Source organism: Schistocerca serialis, chromosome 7 (assembly GCF_023864345.2).
Source record: "Schistocerca serialis cubense isolate TAMUIC-IGC-003099 chromosome 7, iqSchSeri2.2, whole genome shotgun sequence".
Taxonomy (NCBI): domain Eukaryota; kingdom Metazoa; phylum Arthropoda; class Insecta; order Orthoptera; family Acrididae; genus Schistocerca; species Schistocerca serialis.
Genome location: NC_064644.1, coordinates 601,689,464 through 601,714,772, shown reverse-complemented (window position 1 = coordinate 601,714,772; position 25,309 = coordinate 601,689,464). Strand labels below are relative to the sequence as shown.

Sequence of the window (25,309 nt, the reverse complement as noted above, 5' to 3'; positions counted from 1 at the left end):
ATGCTGACGATACGTTGGATTTCTTCAAAAAATTCGTTCGACGACAGCACACTAACCTGTAATATTTTAATAAGTGTTACTTCTCCGCTCAGGAACGCTTACATTTTTCGATAATTATTATTGTTAATGTATAAAAAAATGGTGCAAAGGGCTCTGAGCACTATTGGACTTAACATTTATGGTCATCAGTCTCCTAGAACTTACAACTACTTAAACCTAACTAACCTAAGGACATCACACAACACCCAGTCATCACGAGGCAGGGAAGTGAATGTATACAACAGAGTTTCAGGTAAGAGTATTTAATTAAGATAAAACCCGGATACCTACTTAAATTTTTCTCATAATATAACTGAACGGCCCGACAAAAAAGTTTCACACCCAGAAGATATTGTCGGATGTCTATGTAATTTCGTATACGTACGTACAATCGTCGTGTTTGAAAACGATGACAGTTACCGTTCTCTGTGACAGGTAGAACGGTCACAAGAGTGCATTGGTGTTGTTCGTGCTTAGTGTTGTTACCAGATGCGGTGGCCTGTTCGAGAGACACGAACAGCGATAGATGCTGTGAAGGACACGGAGATTCTGTGTATTCGTATGAGATAGCGTTATCAGCACCTGACAAAGTTTGAAAGGGACCTCATTATGGGTCTGTATTTGGCCAACCGGTCGGATAGTACTAGAGGTTTGAGCGGGATTCGGATGTGACACAGGCCCGATGCTGGACTGCATGGCATACTCGCCGTCAATGTTCCGGTCGATTGAATGTGACCACAAGGGAGGACTTCCGTGTCCTGCACCAAGCCCATCAAAGCCCCTACTACAGCTACATCTGCATGGATACTCTGCCAGTCAGACTTAAGTGCCTCGCAGAGGGTTCGTCGAACGACCTTCACAATAATTCTCTATGATTCCACTTTCGAACAGCGCGCGGAACAAACGAACACCTGTATCTTTCGGCGCGAGCTCTAATTTCCCTTCTTTTATTATGACGATGGTTTCTCCCCATGTAGGTCGGCGTTAATAAAATACTGTCGCATTCGCAGGAGAAAGTTGGTGATTCAAATTTCGTGAGGAGATACCGCCGCAACGAGAAACGCCTTTGTTTTAAAGATGACCACCCCAGATCCTGTATCAAGTCCGTGACGCTCTCTCCCAATTTATCTATAACACAAAACGTGAACTTTCTGGATGTACTCCGTTAATCCTATCTGGTAAGGATCTCTCACAGCGCAGCAGAACACCAAAAAGAGGACGGACAAGCGTAGTGTACTCAGTCTCTTTAGTAGATCCGTTACGGCGTCTAAGCGTTCCACCAATAAATTGCAGTCTTTGGTTCGCCTTCCCCACAACATTTTCATTGTATTCATTGCAATTTAAGTTGTTCGTATATTTCCTAGGTATTTAGTTGAATTTACGGCCTTAAGATTTGTCATATACATCGTGTAACAAAAGTTTAACGGATTCCTTTTAGCACTCACGTGGATGACGTCACACAATTCTTTGTAGTTACCTGCAAATTTTCGCACCATACAGATATCTTTTCTAAACCTTTTTGCAATGTTTTGATCTTCTCGTGAATTTACCTTACGTTAAATGACAACCTAAGACGGCTGCTCAGACCGTCTTCTAAATCGTTGATATAGACAAGGAACAGCAGAGGGCCTATAACACTACCTTAGGAAATGTCAGACATCACTTCTGTTTTACTCGATGACACAGTAGTGTGTCATAGACATTCTGCATCTGTAGCTCTGCTGTGACAATACCGTGGTGCCGTTTCTGAACAGGACAGTTCTTGTCGACACGCGGCACGTGTCTCCGTGACGTACACATTCTCCTGCGATCACCAAGATCCTCACGTGTGTCCCCGACATGTCACGTGTGGAACCAGCCTCGGTGCCGACTCCGTACCAGCGTCAGTACCCAGAATATCGGACCAGTCACGACAGTTACAGGCCAGTTCGCGTCAGGAGAGATACAACGGCATTTCCAGAGAGGTTGCAACCACACACTGGTAAGTGGGCTCACAGTGCCAAGTCCTTCGTATATTTGTCTCGATTTTGTAATAATCACTGAAATAACATAATATAACCTCACAAAAAGCGACGTTTCAGTTACTTTCCTCTTCCCTTTTGGGTGCTTCACTTTGTTTTGTTGACCGCTGAATTCACTGAATACACCAGTCTCTGATTTGAGCTCGTACGTATTAATCGTTGTAAAACGGAGAAGTGCGAGTACAATAGCTTTAACTGCGTCCTCTTTGTTCCACATGGGAGAAGAGCACGTAAGAGTTCGCAGTTGAAATTTTTCAGTAGTGGACACAGAGAGAGCTTCCTGTAGCCTCATAGTCCGTATTTTACTCTGTACCCCATTACCACCAAACCCACGTCTCCACCATGGGAAAATGTTTTTTTTTTTTCGGTTTGGTTTTCTGAAGATATATGAGTAATTTACTACGAAGAAGGAGGTTTTTTTTATTCTAGAAGATCGTGTTTTCTTTTTACGTCCTTCCTTCTGTTTTCCTTCTCATTATCGTGTTTCTGTTTGAGAGCATTCTTCAACAGTGATGAGCAGCGGACGTCCGATTTTACACCTCTCCGCTTCCCTCTGCAAACTAACGACAAATTTGGCAAAGGGTTGAGGGTCGTGTCCGTTTGCACACTTTCAGCACTGAATTTTAGCACACCCTTTTGAGTTCCAGGGTCGATCCATTTCGATGGACAACGGCCTCCAGTCGTCTTATTATTCTTGAGGATATCAACTGCAGTTTGGTCTCTTTCTGTTACATGAGAAGGAGCAAAATACTCCGACGGTTTCTCTAAAACCTTTGACGCGCGTGACGGGAGGAGTCGTGTGATGTCGACGTGGCCCGCTTCTATCGCAACCTTTACCCCATCAGCGCTGATTCACTAATGACCTTGCAGTCGACGGGACGTCGTGCTAGTCGTACACATCAGTTTTTTATCTCACACAAAAACCCGTTAAAGGGGAGTAAAAGTTCCGGAAAATAAATTCAACCTGAATCTCAAACAGAGTCTGGCTACAAGTGAACTCGTCTTCACAGAAACTCCCGTACTTCTTTCCCTGAACATTTATGACAGCTGTCATTTTTGGCGTTTTTCGTATTCCTTAGAACATAGCATTTGATGTAGGCCTCCACGCTAGTCTAAATGTGCAAGCCTCTTGATCTATGCGTAACCACTGCAACCTACATCCGTTCGCTCATACTGTGGGCACGTCTTGTTCCGTACCTACGTACATTAAAACCCAAATACAGGCACAAAGACGTGCTATACACCGACATGACAAAAACCACTGGATCCTCCTAATATCGTGTCGGGCCTTCTTTTGCCCAGTGTAGTGCAGAAACTCGACGTGGCATGGACTGAAAAAGTCGTTGGAAGACCCTGCTGCCTCCATAGCCATGCATAATTGCGAAATTGTTGCCAGTGCGTGAACTAACCTCTCAATTATGTCCCATAAACTTTCGATCGGATTCATGTCGGGCGATCTGGGTGGCCAAATCATTCGCTCAAATTGTTCCGTATGTTCTTCAAACCAATTGCGAACAGATCTGGCCCAATGTCATCGTCGATTGTCAACCAGAAAAATTCCGTTGTTCTTAGGGAACATGATGTCCATGAGTGGCTGCAGATGGTTTCCAAGCAGCAAAGCATAACCATTTCCAGTCAATAATCGGTTCGGTTGGACCAGCGATGCCATTAGGGAGCCACCACCAGCTTGCATAGATCCTAGTTGACAACTAGGGTCCACGGCTTCGTGGGGTCTGCGTCACATTCGAAATCTACCATCAGCTCTTATCGACTGAAATCGAGACCCATCTGACCAGGCCACGGTTTACCAGTCGTAGTGTCAAACATAGTCACGAACTCAGGAGAGGCGCTGCAGGCGATTTCGTGCCGTTAACGAATGCACACGCGTCGGTCGTCTCCTGCTACAGCCCATTAACGCGAAATTTCGCCGCACTGTCTCAATGTGTACGTTCGTCGTATGTCCAGCACTGATTTCTGCTGTTATTTCACGGAGTGCTGCTTGTCAATTGGCACTGACAACTCTACGCAAACGTCCCTGGTCTCGCTCGTTATGTGTAGGCCGTCGCCCACTGCGTTGTCCGTGGGGAGAGGAATTTGGTATTCTCGGCACGCTCTTGACGCTGTGGATCTCGGAATGTTGAATTTCGTAACGATTTCGGGACTATTCCATGCGTCTAGTTCAACTACCATTCAACGTTCAAAGTGTGTTAATACTCGTCGTGCGGCCATAGTCAACGTCGGAAACCGTTCAGCATGAATCACCTGAGTAGAAATGACAGCTTTGCTAGTGCACTGCCCCCGTGTTCCTTATGTACGATACTACCGTCATTTGTATACGTGCATTTCGATATCCCATGATTTTTGTCGTCTCAGTGTACTGAAATGTCAATACTTGACGCTATACATCGATCTCACTGCATTGTAGTTAGAGTTCTTTCCTGCAGATAATCCGAAGCTCAATTCCTCTCGAAGTATTTATAAATTTCCGACGAATATTTAGCTTCCTCTACACATTAAAATAAAACTGTTCAGCAAATTAAATTTTAGTTCGGTAGGTACACTACAATGATTTCATCGAAACATCTTCTAGCTACCGATGAGAACGAAGAAAAGAGCTGTAATGCAGTTCAGATATATTCTGCAAACAACATTACACACAGAGCGCCACGTTTTTCCCGTCTGCTCTTATATTTCAAATCAAATTCTACATTAATCAAATGTTCAAATGTGTGTGAAATCTTATGGGACTTAACTGCTAACGTCATCAGTCCGTAAGCTTACCCACTACTTAACCTAAATTATCCTAAGGACAAACACACACACCCATGCCCGAGGGAGGACTCGACCCTCCGCCGGGACCAGCCGCACAGTCCACGACTGCAGCGCCTGAGAACGCTCGGCTAATACCGCGCGGCTACATTAATCATAGTAAGAGCTTTCGTATGACGCAACATCAAGTATTGCGTTAGTCGTTGAGTCATACGAGCCGAACACTGACAAATGCAACGTTTAGTTTCATACCGTCTGCACAGTAACAGTGGCGTCCCGACGCTACTTAGCGGCGGCCGCAGCAGTGGCTGGCTCCCTGCTGTCGCTGCACACACAGCGCCAGTCGGGTACTTTAACTCCACCCAGCGCTTCCGGATATTGCATGGCGTCGCAAATTTTCCACCTATTACATTTTTCATTGTAAATTAGCACAAGATAGGACCCCTAACGCGATATTTCGTCTGTCTGCTCCGCGATATACTTAATGCATTCTCCTACCGTTATCATTTATGTGTGGAGTAAAATTAAGATTACGGTCGCCATAGCGGAACCGTTACAAAGGATGCACTACCTGATTTGCTATTTTATATTTCCCACGGCATTTTAAGCTTTTCACGCTGACGCATGCTTTTCTACGTCCCTGTCATCGTTGTTTCGATGAATGGAAACAACGATAAGACTTGAGATCCGGCATTTCGGAAACTTCTGACCCATTAGAACGGGTCGATGCTTAAATTACTTGGAATTCTGTTAATTAGTTACTGAGCAGAAACTATCAACAGTAGGTAGTACTTCATGTTTCTGTCACGTGGTTCCGTCAACGAAGGTTACTTCGCGACTACACGGAAGCCTTTGGACTGAGAGGTCTTGTGTTTCGGATATTGTTCATAAATTATTGTTTCGGTATTAAGTTGGCTGAGGTTTCTTATGGATTTCCCGGGATTTGGTCTGTTGTCCGGCCCGAGCTAGGTCTCGTTATTTTAAAGGTCGGTCCTTGTTTTGGCTTAGTACGATTTTGGTTTACTGCCTGGTGGTTCTGGTAGTACGCCGGGTCGCTGTGGTTGTGTTGCATTTTGTATGGGGCTGTGTGCTCGGAGCCGTGGAGTACCATTTGTGTGAACTGCTTCACTAGGGAGTACTGATCGAGCCATTCTTGGTCCTCTGCGGTATGAAATGATTTTATTATTATTTTAAAGTAACATCATCACTTAAATGATTTAATTCTTGTTGCGTTAATTGCAACTTGGGTACTGAAAAATTTAGTAGTGTAATTACGCAAGATTTAATAGTGGCACATGCCTCTTTACCTTTCGTAATCTGTTAATTACCGAAAGATCTTAAGCTCATACTCATATGATGTGATTTTATTAAATTATTGTATTTTATGTCATGTTATTGTTTTTTTTTAAATTTTCTGATCACTGGTGTACTATTCCAAGTATTAAAATGTTTCAGGTAGCTATTACTTGGGTGGAACGCGCGGAACCGCAACGGAGAGAGTAGTTGCGTGCCTTACGTGTCCGTTGTTGGCGCGGCCTGGTGTCCGTTGTTTGTTTTGGTGTAGCTGAGTTAAGTATTGTGTTGCCTCCTCCCTTGCGGCCCCGTCGTGTTCTTCTCATAAACATTTCCTTCAAGACACTTGAGTTAATTTTGTGCTAGTATTATTTTAATTTCTTGCATTGGTAAAACTGTGAGGCCTTCATTATGCACACTGTCATAATGTTTCATATATCATTATGTGCGTGTGTAATGGTGCAATAAATGGATGATTGTTATTTCTGTTGGCGCCCTTCATGCCTCCTTTCTTGTCCCTATTGGTACGCTATCCTCGTACTTGTGTTCGTAATCCACAACACGTCGTATATGTTACATTTGCTAGGGACGAAAGTTATTAAGTTTCCCCTGAACAGCACGTAGCAAGGCAATCCAGATATGATCAATAATGTTCATGTCTGTGGCGTTTGGAATCCAGCAGAAGTGTTTAAACTCAGAAGTGTTCCTGGAGCCACTCTGTAGCAATTCAATATTTGTGCGGTGTCGCACTGTCCTGATGGAATTCAAGTCCGTCGAAATGCACAATGGACATGAATGGATGCATGGGATCAGACAGGATGCTTAAGTACGTGTCACCTGTCAGAGTCGTACCTAGACATATCAGGGGTCCCATATCATTCCAACTGCACACGCCCCATACCGTTACAGAGCCTCCACCAGCTTGAACAGTCCCCTGCTGTCATGCAGGGTCCATGGATTCATGAGGTTGTCTCCATACCCATACACGTCCACCCGCTCCATACAATTTGAAACGAGACTCATCCGACCAGGCAACATGTTTCCAGTCATCAGTAGTCGAATGTCGGTGTTGACGGTCCCAAGTGAGGCGTAAAGCTTTATGTCACACAGCCATCAAGGGTACGCGAGTGGACCTTCGACTCCGAAAGGCCATATCGGTGAGGTTTCGTTAAATGGTTCCCACGCTGACATCTATTAATGGCCCAGCACTGAAATCTGCAGCAATTAGCGGAAGGGTTGCACTTTTGTTAGGTTGAACGATTCTCTTCAGTCGTCGTTGGTTCCGTTCTTGCATGATCTTTTTGCGGCTCCAGCGATGGCGGAGAGATGATGTTTTACCGGATTCCTGATATTCATGGTACACTCGTGAAATGGTCCTAGGGGAAAATCCGCACTTCATCGCTACCTCGGAGATGCTGTGTCCCATCGCTCGTGCGCCGACTATAACACCACGATCCAACAACTGCGCCAGACACTTGTTGCAACAGGTGTTGCCGACTATAACACCACGATCCAACAACTGCGCCAGACACTTGTTGCAACAGGTGTTGCCGACTATAACACCACGATCCAACAACTGCGCCAGACACTTGTTGCAACAGGTGTTGCCGACTATAACACCACGATCCAACAACTGCGCCAGACACTTGTTGCAACAGGTGTTGCCGGCAGCAGCGCCGTATTCTGCCTGTTTACATAATTCTGTATTTGAATACGATGACTATACCAGTTTCTTTGGCACTTCAGTGCATTATGTGTTATGTTGGAGCAAAAGCTTTTGATGCAACGAAATAACAAGGAAGTCTGTAGTCTTCTTGCGGCAAAGGCGTAGGATCCGGAAGCGGGTTTTCGCCTCAAAAGAACAGTTTACAGGAAGAACGTTATCAGTATCGAGAATATGACGCACCGGTTGTCCATATGTGTGCTGTATTTAATTTAAAAACACAACGTGTTTTGGAAAGACATGATTCCATTATGATTATAGCATGCCACAATACTTTTAAGAACTTAACAATGGGGTCATATCTTTCCAAAACATGGTGTGTTTTTAAATTAAATAAAGCACACATGTGTACAACTGATGCTTCACATTTTTCTAAGGGACACCGTAATACAGACGTGCTGTGGCTTCACAACAGATTTCTTGTAATACTCTCCCATCGCCGTTGCAGCCATATTCCCGTGAGTGCATTGTAAGGAATCATTCAACAGAAAAATAATCAGAAATGGGAAACACTGTCTGTCCCTACTTCGAACAAGGTACTTCGACTGGCAATCGTCGTTCCTGACAATAGCATTTATATCTGGCGTGAACCAGCTGAGCACACTGAAATTCTGGTTCACAAAATATTTAAAAGTGGCTGGATACAGTTGCTAGAGAGAGGAGCGAGAGATCACATGTAGACCAAGACCCGTCGTAGGTTCCTTACCTGACTTGGCCGGAGTGTAGGCGGCAGCACAGCAACGTCGCGAGCTGCGGTGGCGTCGGCAGCGGTGAGCGACGAAATGAAATCGCTACGCTGTTGCTAGAATTAATACTACGAAGATTTGCGGCTTTATATGCAGAGGGATGCATGAAATTCTCTGCTAGCCAACATTTGCTCGACATTGCCATTTGTCTGAATCGGACAATATACAAAAACAGCCGACCTGTTCTAACGGCATTTCTACTAATGATGCGCCATCCGTGTCCTAGCCAAAACGACTCTCCACCAAGATCCAACTCGAACAACGCGCAGACAGAAAGATGAGTTGCGCTCGCAGTTTTGTTAGCTCGGTTTCCAAAATATCCGGAGACTGCACAAGTCACTAGCACCATCGTCTCCCAATAGATTGGCGAGGGGCCAATGTTATTTCGGTTCAGCAACTCTTGCACCTCTGGGGATATTACTGAAAGTTCTTCTCAGCCAGTCCAAAGAGATTAAAGATATAAAATTCGGCCATAAAATCTCACTGAATCTGTACTAATTAACAGATCAAAATTTATATTAGATGTGTACATTCCCTTAACTTGTATTTTCGAAGGAAATATCTTGATATGTGAGGCGCAACTCGGGGTACTGAGCCGAACTGGAGAGAAAAGAAATGTATGCCACGAAAACGTCGACTGACAGTAGAGATCGTTTGATAGTACGCATCCCTAAGCATCAGTTATGTAATTGTGGAATGTGTGTGGGATAAAATGGTCGAATCCAGTAAGCAGGTACAACTGAATACTGACAAGCTGACGATCTAACGCGACAGTTGGACAGAATTTGGCACGATGCTCCTGGGGAGGACATCCAACAACTCTTATCAATCAGTGCCAAGCCGAATAACTGCTTGCAAAAGGGCCAGAGGTGTTGACTTCTCAATTTGTGAAGCTCTTTCTCTTCAACAAGTCATCCACATTTTCTGAAATTGTAATCATTTGTTTGTCTGTACATGTACATCACACCTACTGATTTCTGTCCCATTCTGGTAGTTCTTTCCTGGTACGTCGGTTATCTGTTTTCATTGTTTTTGTCTTCAGAGTATATAAACATGCACGGTTTTCTAATCACTGATGCATCTTTTTCCATCGAGTGTAGAATCGTACCTCTGTTCACAAAGTGTTAAATGTTTTCTCAATCTCCTCCTCACAAGCACAAATTTATGTTAGAAATGAAAATATTCGTCCTTATTCTAACGGATTACCACAGGCTTGGATTTTTTTGGGTCAAAAATCGCCGATCGTAGCACAGACAATCCGCAATCGGATAATCGGGAGTTCGCTGCACTCAAAGGCACTTGATAACGGGAATTATTTGCCAGAACGCGGCATGCTGAAAACAGAAATAAAGGAAAATCGTAACTGGTAGCAGGTAATACTATTTGAAGAGCAGAAACATCAAACTTTTTAAGAGCCAAATCCGACATTTGTCAGGAGCATCAGAAAAACGGATCCCTTTTGGTCCATGACTTATATATTCAAAAAACTAAGAACGTACTTTGATACCAGTGAATTATGCTGCCCACCTCTTCCAATAAAGTTCGCTGAATAGTCCTGTAACATTAACGTAGATGAACTATGAACTATAGTTCCCTTACTGTCCTTCGAAATAGTCACCTCCCATAACTTTGCACCGCTGATCTCTGCGATACATATCCTGGAAACTTTGCACGAAGTCTTCCTTTGGGATGATGTTCAAAAGCCGCGTGATGTTTCGTTGGATGCCAGGAATATCGTAAAATCTCTTTCCTTTCAAAGCGAGTTTGAGTTGAGGGAATAGCAAGAAGTCTGGAGGATTGAGATCCGGCGAGTATGGTGGCTGTTCGTGTTGCACCAGTCCCCTGTTCGCCAGCAACTGTTTGACGGTATTGACTGTATGTGGGCGAGCGCTGTCGTGGACAAAAAACCAGGAACCTTGTTGTGCGTACTGGGGTCGTGCCCTACGTAGATGTTGCATAAACGGGTCAGAATTTCAACATACCGGGCAACGTTCAACGTCATTCCCTCAGGTAGAAATTCCTTCTGGATAATGGCTTGCCGGCCGAGGTGGCCGAGCGGTTCTAGGCGCTTCAGTCTGGAATCGCGCGACCGCTACGTCGCAGGTTCTAATCCTGCCTCGGGCATGGATGTGTGTGCTGTCCTTAGGTTAGTTAGGTTTAAGTTCTAGGGGACTGATGACAGATGTTAAGTCCCACAGTGCTCAGAGCCATTTGAACCTATTGATAATGCCTTGACTATCGAAAAATGTGATGAACATCGTTTTGATGCGTGATTTTTCGGCTCTGACCTTTTTCCGACGAGGTGATCTCGGAGAACGCCATTTCACGCTTTGTCGTTTCGTTTCAGGGTCGTACCGGAGACACCAGGTCTCATCCTCAGTGACAATACGGTGCAAGAAATTGGGTGTCGCATCCACCGTTAGGACAAAATCCTGTGACAAGACCACAACACGTTTTACTCTTCCCTAACTCCTGGATAAGGATTTGCCTCACGGGTTCACGGTTCATCTGCCGTTCATCCGCTATCATGCACACAGTCTCCTCACTTTCTCAGTTACTTTCGTCACTGCCGGCGGTCGGCGGTCGTCCGCTACGGGACTTGTCAGAAACACTTTCCCGGTCTCCTCGAAAACTAGCGAACCACTCGTACACACACTTCATGGACAGTGCTTGATCACCATAAACACGTACCAGCATTGCATGTGTTTCTTTCGGTGTCTTGCCAAGCTTAAACCGAACTTTGAATTGATCCTTTGCTCGTTCATTTTTCTGTTCTCAGTTCAGAACGAACGCACGAAACAAGCACTTCGTCCAACAGATCTAACACGGAACACACACGATGCTCAACTGAAGTACGGTGGGGGCAGGTTGTCAACACCTGCCGCTACGCAGGTGCAACGTTGTGAGTCGCCAGGGTTGCCCGATAGTCCTGACTTCATTCACCGAAATTTATTGTCAGAGGTTGCACATATCCAAAAAACTAAGAATGTACTCTGGTATGCTGCCCACCTATGCCAAAAATAATGGGGCAAATTAGAAATGAAATGGTTCAAATGGCTCTGAGCACTATGGGACTTAACATCTGAGGTCATCAGTCCCCTAGACGTAGAACTAGTTAAACCTAACTAACCTAAGGACATCACACACATCCATGCCCGGGGCAGGACTCGAACCTGCGACCGTAGCAGCAAGAAATGAAATAATGTATTACGACTGTTCTAATTGCCATACCAAGAAACTGAAGGGTTCTGGGAGCCTATGTGAGAATTTTTGCTTCAAGTGTCGTTACTTCAGAGACGCGACGTTTTATTTGTGACAGTACGAGTACGTAAATGCGGCAGTAATATTTTAAGTAGTAGAACTGTAGGCAACAAAAACCATTCCTTACATCTTAATTTTTTTGTAAAAGGATAAGAAAATTAAATTCAAGAAAAAAAAATTTCTGAGTGCTAAATTAAGTTTTTTACATAGTTCAGTTCTTGCAATCAACAGTTTTAATACTTGCTGTAAAAGCTCCCACTGCTGTTGGCGAAGAAATGGAAACCTTTTGGAACTGATAAACATGGCTGGTCTTTCGGATGAAGTACGGCATGACGGCTGGCCGAAGTCGCCGTGCGGTTAAAGGCGCTGCAGTCTGGAACCGCAAGACCGCTACGGTCGCAGGTTCGAATCCTGCCTCGGGCATGGATGTTTGTGATGTCCTTAGGTTAGTTAGGTTTAACTAGTTCTAAGTTCTAGTGGACTAATGACCTCAGCAGTTGAGTCCCATAGTGCTCAGAGCCATTTGAACCATTTGAACGGCATGACGTACATCATCCTTTTGAAAATTTGGACATTTTTCCTTTCATCTATTCGAGGGTAAGAATGTTTAATAGCTGGATCAGTTGGATGAGTTTGAGACACTTCGATAATACTGCACTTGGAGATGTCTGAACATCTTAAAACTCAACGAAGTCAGTTGTATGCATTGCAATTATATGGAATGAGTTCATAGCTGCCGCTGAATCTACAATCTTGGGTAAATTTTGAGGAACAAAGGCCTAGCTTACCTTCCTCCGTTTCTCTATAGTTGCAAAATCTCTTTCGCAGCTCAAAAAGCTATAGCCACTCATCAAAAACTTCTGTGTAATCTCTTCAAACCATCACAGGCTAAATGGAGAGCTATAGGAATGACTGTCTGTTCTGTCGAACGTTTGTGATAGAAAGACACCACTAGCGATGAAGCAGCTGGCACATGTACATGAATATTTTGGGGCGAAAGGAATGGAAAGGAAATAATGACTTGCAGCCGCTCGGGGAATCGAGACAATGTAACTTTGCTCCAGATCGGGGTGCTCCATTTCTCTAGAACGGTTGTCTTAACTACCACATTTTTTTCTCTCTTCATTTTCTGCGTAACTGTTCTGGGAACTGGGTATGGACGGACATTACATGACACTCCTGCAAGTTCATCGTTGATCACTTCACTCAGTTTCTTCATTACAGAGGGCAGCCAACCGTCTGACCAGACACGCTGAGCTACTGTGACGGCAACCACCTCGGCCATCCGGACACGCTTTGCGTCAGAGCCATATTCCTAAATTCCCATTGGCCGGTAACCCAATCCTTCCAGATTTTTGATTTCGGTAGAAGTTCGGACGATGGTTATGCATCCGCACTGAATCTTTTTCACCAAACAGCCGTCGCGCCCACAGAATTAAAGAGATGTGTGCTGTCTGCTCTTCCTGACAGTCAGACAATACAGGCACCACTCGCGATGACGCAGTTGGGACATATACATGATTAATTGGGGTAAAACGAATAGAAAGGAAACGGGATGGGAAGGAGATAGGAAGGAAATAATGACTTCCAGCCGCACAGGGTTAATGGCGGTGGCCGCTGCGGTACGGCGAGCGGGAAGTTCGGAATTTTGGTCTGACTGAAAGTGTACCCGGATGGCCGCGGCGGTTAAGGCAACGGTTCTACAGAAACGGAGCATGGGCGTAGAAGTCCCGGCCCGCCACAAATTCTCAGCTCTCGCTGTTCGCAATGCCCTGTGCGGCTGGAATACAATACATCCTCCCTACCTCTTTTCCATCCCATTTGTTTCTTTTCCATTCCTTTCGCCCCAAAATATTCATCTTACTGGAGACTCATGGCACTTGGAACTTCAGTAAGAAGCACTGCGTACAAGGAGACAGTACGATCTTCCCCTCACCGATTTGATCCATACTGACAGGGTGTGTAGATCAGCCGGCCGGGGTGGCCGAGCGGTTCTAGGCGCTACAGTCTGGAACGCGCGACCGCTATGGTCGCAGGTTCGAATCCTGCCTCGGGCATGGATGTGTGTGATGGCCTTAGGTTAGTTAGGTTTAAGTAGTTCTAAATTCTAGGGGACTGACGACCTCAGATGTTAAGTGCCATAGTGCTCAGAGCCATTTGAACCATTTTTTTGTGTAGACCACGACAAGGACTCCAACATATGTACACAAAAAGACGCAAGCCGAGCGATGTGGCGCAGTGGTTAGCACACTGGACTCGCATTCGAGAGGAAGACGATTCAAACCCGTGTCCGGCCATCCTGATTTTCCGTGGTTTCCCTAAATCACTTCAGGCAAATGCTGGGATGGTTCCTGTGAAAGGGCACGGCCCTTCTCCATACTTTCCTAATCCGATGGGACCGCTCACCTCGCAATTTGGTCCCCTCCCTCCCCGAAATCAACCAATCAACCATAGACGCACTTTCAACCGTTTATGAGAAAATCGAGTTTGAAAAGTTAAAGGCATGCACATGCTGTAAGCTTTGTAGGACCGCTGGTGTTCACGGGATCTGCAGCTGAGCGACTAAGCACTAATTTTCAGATCTGCGAGGTCTCTGGATCGAATATCGTGCTGGTGGTTTATTTTTCAGTCCCATGTATTTCTAACAACAGATTTATTATGACTGTGAAAACATGTAACCCTTTTAATCATCAGTCTTCGTCTGATGCGGCCCGCCACGAATTCCTGTCCTGTGCCAGGCTCTTTATCTCAGAGTAGCACCTGCAACCTATGTCCTCAGCTAATTGGTGGATGCATTCCAGTCTCTGTCTTCCTCTACGGTGTTTGCCCTCTACAGCTCCCTCTGGTACCATGGAAGTCTTTCCCTGATGTCTTACAAGATGTCCTATCATCCTGTCCTTTCTCCTTGTCAGTGTTTCCCACGTATTCTTTTCCTCTCCAGCTGTGCACAGAACTTTCTCATTCCTTACCCTACCAGTCCACTTAATTTTCGAAATTTGTAGCACCACATCTCAAATGCTTCGATTCTCTTCTGCTCCGGTTTTCCCACAGTCTATGTTTCACTACCATATAATGCTGTCTTACAAACGTACATCTCAGATATTTCTTCCTCAAATTAATCGCTGTGTTTGATACTTGTAGACCTGTCCTGGCCAGGAATGCCCTTTTTGCCAGTGGTAGTCTGCTTTTGAAGTCCTCTTTGCTCCATCCGTGATTCGTTGTTTTGCTTAACTTCATCTACTTCGTGACCATGAATCCTGATGTTAAGTTTCTCGCTGTTCTCATTTTTGCTACTTTTCATTACCTTCGTCTTTCTTCGATTTACTCGCAGTGAATCGTAGCATTGAAAGCCTTTCATCTTGAATTGCAATTCCAATCCCGAACTTAGAAACATGGAAAAAATAACTATCACGAGACACAGGAGATGCAAGGAACGCCGATTTTTTCCGTGTTCATGATTTTTTTTCAATGTATATATTGCAAAATTAGCTTGGTTTACGTTCTGGGTCGTCACACAGTTTCGTGGCGTACCACGCATATCGAAGCATAGCACCGAATATTGGTTCAGATGTCTCACAAAAAGTGGTATTATCGGCAGCGAGATTCGATCCGTAGACCTGGCGCTTCCGACAATAAACGCTTGCTCGTTCGGCTGCGGACTCGTCAGATGTTAGCTACCATACAAGGTGAGTAAAAATGCCTACAATTTTCAAACACGATGTTCTCGAAAACGATTGAGAGTTGCATCTTCCTAATCACACATGCTGAAGTCCTAGTCTTGCCTTACACACCGTGTCAGTACGAACCATATCGGTGAGGGGAACTTCGTAAGCTTCCCTTGCTAGCAGAAAGAACATGCGTCATCTTGCAATGAATATTTCATACATTCTTCTCCACGATTTGATGCTTGGAACAAGTATAGGGACGTGCAACATAGTGCCCAGGACACAACTGCAATGCGATCGCATTTTGTGAAGATAAAATTTCATTTAGAACGTTTGACACTTCCACTCTTTATCGAGCGTGGTGGTTCACTGTAGCACACTGGACTCGCATTTGGGAGGACGGCGCTTCAAACCCGCGTCCGGCCGTCCTGATTTAGGTTTTCCATGGTTTTCGTAAGTCGCTTCAGGCAAATGCAGAGACTGTTCCATTGAAAGGGCTCTGCCAACTTCCTTCCCCATCCGATGACACCGATGATCTCGCTGTTTGGTCCCCTTCCCCAAATCAACCAGCGAATCCCCTCTTTAGTTTGCAACAAGCAAAAGCAGACTATTCTGGCTTCAGGAACCTCTGGAATTTCCAGTCGCGAAAGTGGCGACACTCGCAGTGCATAGGACAGACAGGTCTGCTCGGCTCGAGTGCACCAGCAGGCGCCGCTGTGTCGTAACGGACTGTATACAGTGGCAGCGAGGACCCAGTAGACCAGGCGTGTGACGTCACGGGTCATGCGGCTCGCGCGCGCGTGCGTTGCGACAGAGCGGGGCTGCTTCCTCGCGGCGCCCGCCGGCTGCAGGCGTGTTAACCGACGCGGAAGCGGTCCCCGATAAGCTTCCAAGGCGCGTTCGACACGGCAGCTGCAAGGCAGCAACACTCTCCACTCGCCGCTCTGCTGTGCGTGCCTGGCTGGCCGCCGCGAGCTGCGCTGTTCCACTCGCAGGTGAGTCCGCACGCGGCGCCACCTGCCGCCGGTCAGGGCGCTGGACTAAAGGCTCACGCACATCAGATGTTTCGTGTGATATTCATTATTTAAATAATGTAAACTGCAACACTTACTTATTTTTTGATGCTTAGCGAATCGTGTTTCGAGAATTTTACATGAATATGTTTCGTGATGTTTGCATCTATGGTTTTCTGCTTCTCTTACGTCTTTATGAAGCTTACTTAGACTGTTATCGGAAAATCGGAGAAATTGAATCTTTGAGTATTTTTAAATGCTAATGTTAGAAATGGGAATTTAGTTTGTCTACTTACAGGTATTGTGCCTCCTCCGTTATACAGAATATCATGTTGCTCAAGCTGCTACGTAGGACATACTGTCAGTAATTTTAAAATTACACACACTGAAAACATCAACTGTTACACACATAACCAGTTTACAAAATCAGCAATAGCAACACACATAAAAAAAACTTGACACCTATTTGGAAACGTAGAAGAAGACCTTAAGATACTCCACTACTTCCAAAAATCTGATAAAATGGATTTGAAGGAGGAGCTTGAAATTTTTGTATACCACAAAAAGCAAGGAGAAAAAAATTCTCAACGATTAACTACATACTGAATCAGTTAATTTCTTCAAATATTTCTTCTGCATATGATAACTGCAACAAGTTTCATAAATATGTACATCTCCTCATTAGGAAAAAAATGTAATCGATAATTTAGTAGTCAGTAGTGGTAAAAATAATGTAATCCACAAACGCTGTAACAACTCTGACTGTGCACAAACTCTTTGTGAAATCATAGCATCCTAATGTCTTTGCAGCATGTTTTGTAAACAAACACTGTTCAAAAATGGCTCTGAGCACTATGGGACTTAACATCTGAGGTCATCAGTCCCCTAGAACTTACAACTACTTAAACCTAACTAACCTAAGGACATCACACACATCCATGACCGAGACCGGATTCGAACCTGCCACCGCAGCAGCAACGCAGTTCCGGACGGAAGTGCCTAGAACCGCATGGCCACCGCGGCCAGCAAACAAACACTGTAAGTGAGGATTCGCGTGTATGTTGTATTTTGTGTAATGGAGGAGGCACAATACCTGTAAGGAGACATAAAATACAATTTCTAACACTAGCATTTAAAAATGCTGACAGATATATTTCGTCCGGTTTTCCGATTGCAGTCTAAATTAAAAAAGACGCAGAAAATCACATATGCAAACATCACCAAACATATGCCTAGAAACAATTGCACAAATACACTTCAAAATGAGAATAAATTCTCGAAACGCGTTGTGCTAAGCATTAAAAAATAAGTAACTGTTGCAGTTTTCATTATGTAAATCATAAAACACGCAGTCACATAAGTCTGTACAACACGATGCAGCAGAGGCCCCTTTCACGAAACGCACATAGGCGGGCGTGGAACAGCGAATGGGAGTTCTCTCTGGTGTAAACGCCAGGCTTGCTCGCACAAACGGCATTCTGTCTCGCGCAGATCGCATTCGCAGTTGTTCGCTAGTTTTTCGCTGGTTGTCGGTCTTCCGGCGAGCCACCAAAGAAGTTCCCTTCCGTGCGCTCCAGTGTAAATACTGCTTCGGGTACAAGCCAATGGCGCTAGACACAAGTGAATCAACTGCCCACTGTTTGCCAATGCGCTTTCGCTTCTCTGCGGTATAAAGGCGGCTCAAGTTGTACGCCTGTGCAGCAGCGCCCCGGGCGTACATGACTGGAACTACAGAGCGCTGTGTGGCTAACGTCGCCCGATTACACGATACAAGCAGAGATATTCCTGGCGCGAATCCGCATGCGTCGACGAGAGCAAATAAAAGAACTTTGAAATATACTGGGTGGCTATAACTGAAGTGTACCTACTTGCGGGGGTCCTGTGTGGGCTGTAATTATCGTATAGCGGTGAAACTAGGCAGGTATGCAAAGCGTTGACATGGCACCGACTTAAGCAGAAAAAAGTTGCAATTTTCGCTATCAATTGCAAATCTGACGCTGTACAGCATCTCCTCGACGTCCCCAGTTCTCATGTTGAGCAAACTGTATAAGTGGCTGTTAATACGTTTTTCTCACTTTTTTGACCTTTTGTGCCCACGTCACGTTTCTAATCCATTACATATCAATACATTTCTATATGGCGTTCTTGTATTCGCAGCTCCTGGTGTATACCTGGTGGCCACAACTGGAACTGATTTTTTCAGCTTAAATCGGTTCTACATTAAGACATTACAATGTCTACCAAGTTTCGCTGTCGTATGTTAACTGCAGCCCATGCTGAACCTCAGTGCGAGATGCACTTTTCATTATGACCACCTGGTAGCAGAAATTTGTGTCCACACAATCGTTTTTTATTTACAAATGGAATCGGAAACCCAACTTCTAGCGTCTCGTATATCTTCATTGCCCGCTAGCCATTCCTTGCACGCTGCACATCTACGCTTCACAAATTTCAGCTCCCGTAGCAAGCAGCTCAGCCAGCGAATCAAATTCATCACAATAACAATAAAATAACCAGATGTCTCAGACTCATTCTAATGGCTCACGTCACTCTATGAATTCTCCAAGTGAAGCAAAAATGTGTACTCGTAATACAGACTTAACGACGTTACCAGCATGTTGATTTGACAGTTGTTACTTTTTTAGAACTACAGACGGCCTTGGGAGAGCCAGTCCAGACAAAACTATACCATCTGGTGAGCAAGATGTATGAGACAGGCGAAATACCCTCAGACTTCAAGAAGAATATAATAATTCCAATCCCAAAGAAAGCAGGTGTTGACAGATGTGAAAATTACCGAACTGTCAGTTTAATAAATCACAGCTGCAAAATACTAACACGAATTCTTTACAGACGAATGGAAAAACTGGTAGAAGCCGACCTCGGGGAAGATCAGTTTGGGTTCCGTAGAAATATTGAAACACTTGAGGCAATACTGACCTACGACTTATCTTAGAAAATAGATTAAGGAAAGGCAAACCTACGTTTCTAGCATTTGTAGTCTTAGAGAAAGCTTTGGACAATGTTGACTGGAATACTCTCTTTCAAATTCTAAAGGTGGCAGGGGTAAATTACAGGGAGCGAAAGGCTATTTACAATTTGTACAGAAACCAGATGGCAGTTGTAAGAGTCGATGGACATCAAAGGGAAGCAGTGGTGGGGAAGGGAGTGAGACAGGGTTGTAACCTCTCCCCGATGTTATTCAATCTTCATATTGAACAATCAGTAAAGGAAACAAAAGAAAAATTCGGAGTAGGTATTAAAATCCATGGAGAAGAAATAAAAACTTTGAGGTTCGCCGATGACATTGTAATTCTGTCAGAGACAGCAAAGGACTTGGAAGAGCAGTTGAACGGAATGAACAGTGTCTTGAAAGGAGGATATAAGATGAACATCAACAAAAGCAAAAGGAGGATAATGGAATGTAGTCGAATTAAGTCGGGTGATGCTGAGGGAATTAGATTAGCAAATGAGACACTTAAAGTAGTAAATGAGTTTTGCTATTTGAGGAACAAAATAACTTATGATGGTCGAAGTAGAGAGGATATAAAATGTAGACTGGCAATGGCAAGGAAAGCGTTTCTGAAGAAGAGGGATTTGTTAACATCGAGTATAGATTTAAGTGTAAGGAAGCCGTTTCTGAAAGTATTTGTATGGAGTGTAGCCATGTATGGAAGTGAAATGTGGACGATAAATAGTTTGGACAAGAAGAGAATAGAAGCTTTCGAAATGTGGTGCTACGGAAGAATGCTGAAGATTACATGGGTAGATCACATAACTAATGAGGAGATATTGAATAGAATTGGGGAGAAATTTTTGGCACAACTTGGCAAGAGAAGGGAGCGGTTTGCAGGACATGTTCTGAGGCATCAAGGGATCACAAATTTAGCATTGTATGGCAGTGTGGAGGGGAAAAATCGTAGAGGGAGACCAAGAGATGAATACACTAAGCAGATTCAGAAGGATGTAGGTTGCAGTAAGTACTGGGAGATGAAGAAGCTTGCACAGGATAGAGTAGCATGGAGAGTTGCATCAAATCAGTCTCAGGACTGAAGACCGCAACAACAACACTTTTTTCTTAATATAAAGCTCCCTGCAGTTACGGATTCGCCATTATGATTACACGTTTTGTGAGATAAATGAAATACTTTCACTGTTCCTGGCTTGTTCGTTGTAATTTTTAACAGTTTACTAGGTGTTTTGTTCCTGATAGCAAGCCTTATATGTCAAGTGGTCGTGAACCTGCCTTTAGGCAAGGGATTAACAACTCACTGATTTTGAGGTTGAGCGCTCGTGGATGCTCAGGCTTTTGCTCGCGAGCAGAGCAGCTGGGGCTCAATGGGGAGGATCAGCAATGCCAAGAAGTCACTGTGTAACACCGACAATATCTTCGTGCATTTCAAATTGCAGTGCGAGGAATCTTATTTTTTTTTGCACAGACAGATATTCCAGTAAAATGTTTAGCGTGTCATAAGACACTAAACACCTTCAGGAAGCTCAATTTACAAAGGCACTACAAGTCTTACCATGTCAAATTATACGGAAACGAAAATTTGAGCTGTCTGAGCGTGTACAAAGACGCATTAAAAGGAAGCTTTCTCGTGAGGAGGAAAATGAGGATGTAAAATCAAGTACCTGTGCAGGTCATAAGAGCTATAAACTTGCACTGTTTTTAGCAAAGTTGTTGAACCCATTTACAGATGGTGATTTGTTAAAACGATAATCGGTAGTTGTTGCAGCTGCATTTTTAACCGCACTTGAGACATACCATTTTCGCTTGGGATGCATTAAATGTGTTCACAGTTTGCGAATATGGACAACCATGGGCAGTATAACGGAATGACGACAGTGAAAATCTGTGCTGGCGCCGTATTCGAACCCGGATTTCCAGCTTATTTCGAGCCGCCGCCTTACCGTTTGGCTGTCCGAGCACAACTCAGGCCAGCCCCAAACTTCCCTACGTCGTCAACCGTGTCCCTACATCCTACACTCGTACGTCCATTGCGTTTATTCCTGTACAGGTGAGACATTTCACTTGAAAGTCGCTTATCCGGTGTCGGCGGATAAATACGATATTCCAGTGCCTATATCGTACAGAAATACGATGCAAAGTTTCTTCGGACATGCATCGTATTTATGAAAAATACGTGTACTGCAATATCATATTTTCGCTTGGTGTCGTCATCAAACACGACAATTGTGCGCCCCACATAGGTTATGACAGAAGACGTTCAGAGCCAGTATCTGTATAAAGAGTTGGTTGAATGTTCTTTAGCACTCTATAAAAGTGTATAGATAGACGCACAGGTCGATGTGGTGTTCTTAGTGGGGTAGAAGAATGCACAATATGTGGGTCTGTCGTGATTTTATGAGTTCGTGATGATGATGAGTTTGTTTGTGGGGCGCTCAACAGCTTGGCTATCAGCGCCCAGACAAATTCGTAATCTCTCCTCTTTCCAATCTCGCTATTTTCCTGAGTGGTGGTGAAATGATGAGGACATCATAAACAACCAGCCCCCAGGTGGAGAAAATCCACGATCCGGCCAGGTATCGACCCAGGACCCCTTGATATAGAGGCAGCAACGCTAACCACTAGACCACGAGCTGTGGACTTTTGTTAGTTTGTGTATCTACAGACAAGCAGCAGTCATGATGGAGAATGAATGAGGAACTGTAGCGCAACTGAAGTGGTTCAAATGGCTCTGAGCACTATGCGACTTAACTTCTGAGGTCATCAGTCGCCTAGAACTTAGAACTACTTAAACCTAACTAACCTAAGGACATCACACACACCCATGCCCGAGGCAGGATCCGAACCTGCGACCGTAGCGGTCTCCCAGTTCCAGACTGTAGCGCCTAGAACTGTACAGCCACTCTGGCCGGCCAACTGAATTGGAAAATGAAAAGTGCTCCCAGTGCCCAGTTCGCACTGGTCCTGTTGCTTGAAGTAATTGATCTGCAAAGCGACAGGGAATTTGAAGATAGTCTAGATATTCGCAAGTATTTCCCCTAGGATCAGTTTCCCCGTACACACGTCCTCACACAGCTCCCCCCTCCCCGGTGTTCCTTATGACGATGTAGAGGGTGCAGTAGTCGCTGTAGTGCGCATGCGCGGAGCTAAGGCAGATACGAGAAGTGACAACAGCGTTTCGGTTCGCTAGGACCGTTCGGCATCGCTTCCGAAATGCTTACAGAATAATATTGTGGCTCTCCTTCGAAAACAAGAACGTTCGGTGGGCCCGCGTACCGAACCGATCGGCAGAAGGGTGGAGAGATACAGAATAGGTCCCCAGGCCCCCGCTCACCCTCACCGTCTGCTCGGTGTGAAGCCCTGCCTTTAGGTGGCGTTCGCACGGGCGGCGGGGCCGTGCCCAGCCGGCAGCAGCCAGAACGTTTCAACATTTGCGGCGCGAGCCCGTTGAGGCATGCTTCCCTTTCTGCAGTAAACGTTTCACACATCTACTGTCTTTTATTGGTCAAAAGTGACACTGCGCAATTTTATTTTATTTTATTTATTTATTTTAAAGAAAGAAGAAATTCCATCACATTCACATTTGGTGGAAAAAAATTGCATGTATTTTAATGGTAGAGGCAAAGTTTTTTTCATAGTTTTGGAGCAACAGGAAATTATGCAGCAATATTTTCTTACATCTTTTAATTATTATTTCAGATAAAGTGGTGAAATCGAAATGTGAACATCTCAGGAAGAAACCTTTGCCAAAGTGAGATCATAACGCAGTTTCACTTGGTCTTGGTTTCACTACACGAATTTCATGTAAGATGTTTTAATTCCAAGAACTGCATATAGTTTCTTGTCAGTGGAAACAGATCCAATAAGCCAAACGGAATTATATAAAAAAATTTCGTTTTCAATGTGTATGCAGCACAAGATGAAGATCATTCTGAGAGGTGATTATTAGCTCTAACTGATGAACCATCGCAATTACCTAGTGCCACATCATTAAGTAAATATTCCAGAATTCGAATCAAGAACAGTTCCCAACATGAGTAACTTAGCAGATATCCCCAGTACACCAAAGCAGGGTGTCCGGTCCAGATTGCGTACCAATCAAGTTCCTTGCAGAGTACACTGACAGAGTAACTCCATACTTTGCAGTCATATGCAACTGCTCGCTCGTAGAAATATCTATACTCAACGACTGCAAAGTTGCACAAGACACACCAATACCCAAGAAAGAAAATGGGAGTAATCCGCTGAATTACACACACATATCACTAACGACGATTTTCAGTTAGGAGTTTGGGACATATAGTGTGTTAGAAAATAGTGAATCACCTGGAAGATAACGATTTATTGACGAATAGCCAACTTGTATTCATAAACACAGTAAACAATAATTCTGAACCCCCATGCCTCATAGAAATCAGAGAAATCATTAAAAACCTTAAGAACAATAAAGCACCAGGGGAAGACATGATAATTGCAGAAATGTGGAAAAGTGTGGATAATACAACTCAAGAAAAACTACTGGGAATAATCAATGAGATTTGGAGAACGGAACGTATACCGGAAGAATGGAAAACTGCATTAATCCACCCCATCTTCAAGAAAGGGGATAAAACTGATGCAAATAACTACAGAGGGATATCTTTACTTCCGGTAACATATAAAATTCTATCTAAGGCCCTACAAAACAGATTGGAGAAACAACTTGATCAAGAAATTGGTGAATACCAAGCAGGCTTTAGGAAGGGAAGATCTTGCGTGGAGCAAATTTTAAACTTGAAGTTAATTATTAAATATAGACGATTAAGAGGGAAAGACATCTTTATCACGTTTGTTGACTTCAAGAAGGCGTATGACTCCGTTGACAGAACAACCTTGCTTAACATCCTTAGTGAGTTTGGAGCAGACAAGAAAACAGTCGCAATCGTCAAAGAAACACTTACGGATACTTATGCAAAAGTAAAGTTCCGTGGTGAGGTATCCAGACCATTCAAAATCAGAACAGGATTAAGACAAGGAGATGGGTTGTCACCTACCCTATTCAACTGTGTGTTAGAAAAAGTTATTAGAGAGTGGAGGAAGAAAACGACTGAAGAAGGAATACAAAAAATCAGATTAGGAAGAATAAAGGATGGATTAGAAGTAGATTGCCTCGCTTTTGCTGATGACTTAGCGATTCTGGCAGGAAGTTTGGAAGAAGCAGTCAAACAGATCAATATTCTGAATGAAACAGCAGAAAAAGCAGGACTGAAAATCTCCTTTGAAAAGACAGAGTACCTAACCAATGTAAAAGAGGCACCGAACAATATGATTACAAAGTATGGCCAGATAAAGAAGGTTTCTAATTTCAAATATTTAGGGGAAATCATCCAGCCCAATGCTTCAGATAAAGAAGGAAATAAAACAAGAACAAGAAAAATGGAAATGGCATTCCAGCTAACAAAGAATGTGTACAACAAGAAGTCAGTATCAATTAACGCAAAAATAAGACACTACAACACTGTGATTAAGCCAGAGTGTCTGTATGCATCTGAATGTTTAGCAATGAACACTAACAAGGAAATGGAAGCTATAGCAAAAAAGGAGCGAAAAATCATTAGAAGAGTACTTGGGACGAGGTTTGAGAATGGGACTTGGAAGCTTAGAAGTAATAGAGAAGTGTATGACAAAATTGAGAAAGTGGGAGATACTATGAGGAAGAGAAGAGTAAGCTTTTACGCCCATTTGAAAAGAATGAATGATGAAAGGCTGACAAAGAAAATATTCATGTTTTTTGATAAGAACCCCAGAACCCAAATTACCTGGTTCAAA

At 44.0% G+C, this 25,309-nt stretch overlaps 1 protein-coding gene across 3 annotated transcripts in view; it reads left to right on the top strand.

Annotated features, from left to right (window-relative positions):
- The window catches only part of LOC126412277 (1-phosphatidylinositol 4,5-bisphosphate phosphodiesterase-like), a 613,130-nt gene that overhangs the window by 12,648 nt on the left and 575,173 nt on the right, over positions 1 to 25,309 (top strand). For 2 of the 3 annotated variants that reach the window (XM_050081786.1, XM_050081784.1), the window contains exon 1: positions 16,470 to 16,512. The exons of the other annotated variant lie outside the window; for it this stretch is intronic. The gene's annotated coding sequence lies outside the window, so the exon portion shown is untranslated. Of the gene's footprint in view, positions 1 to 16,469; positions 16,513 to 25,309 lie in introns of those variants that run through there. 3 annotated transcript variants of the gene reach the window in all.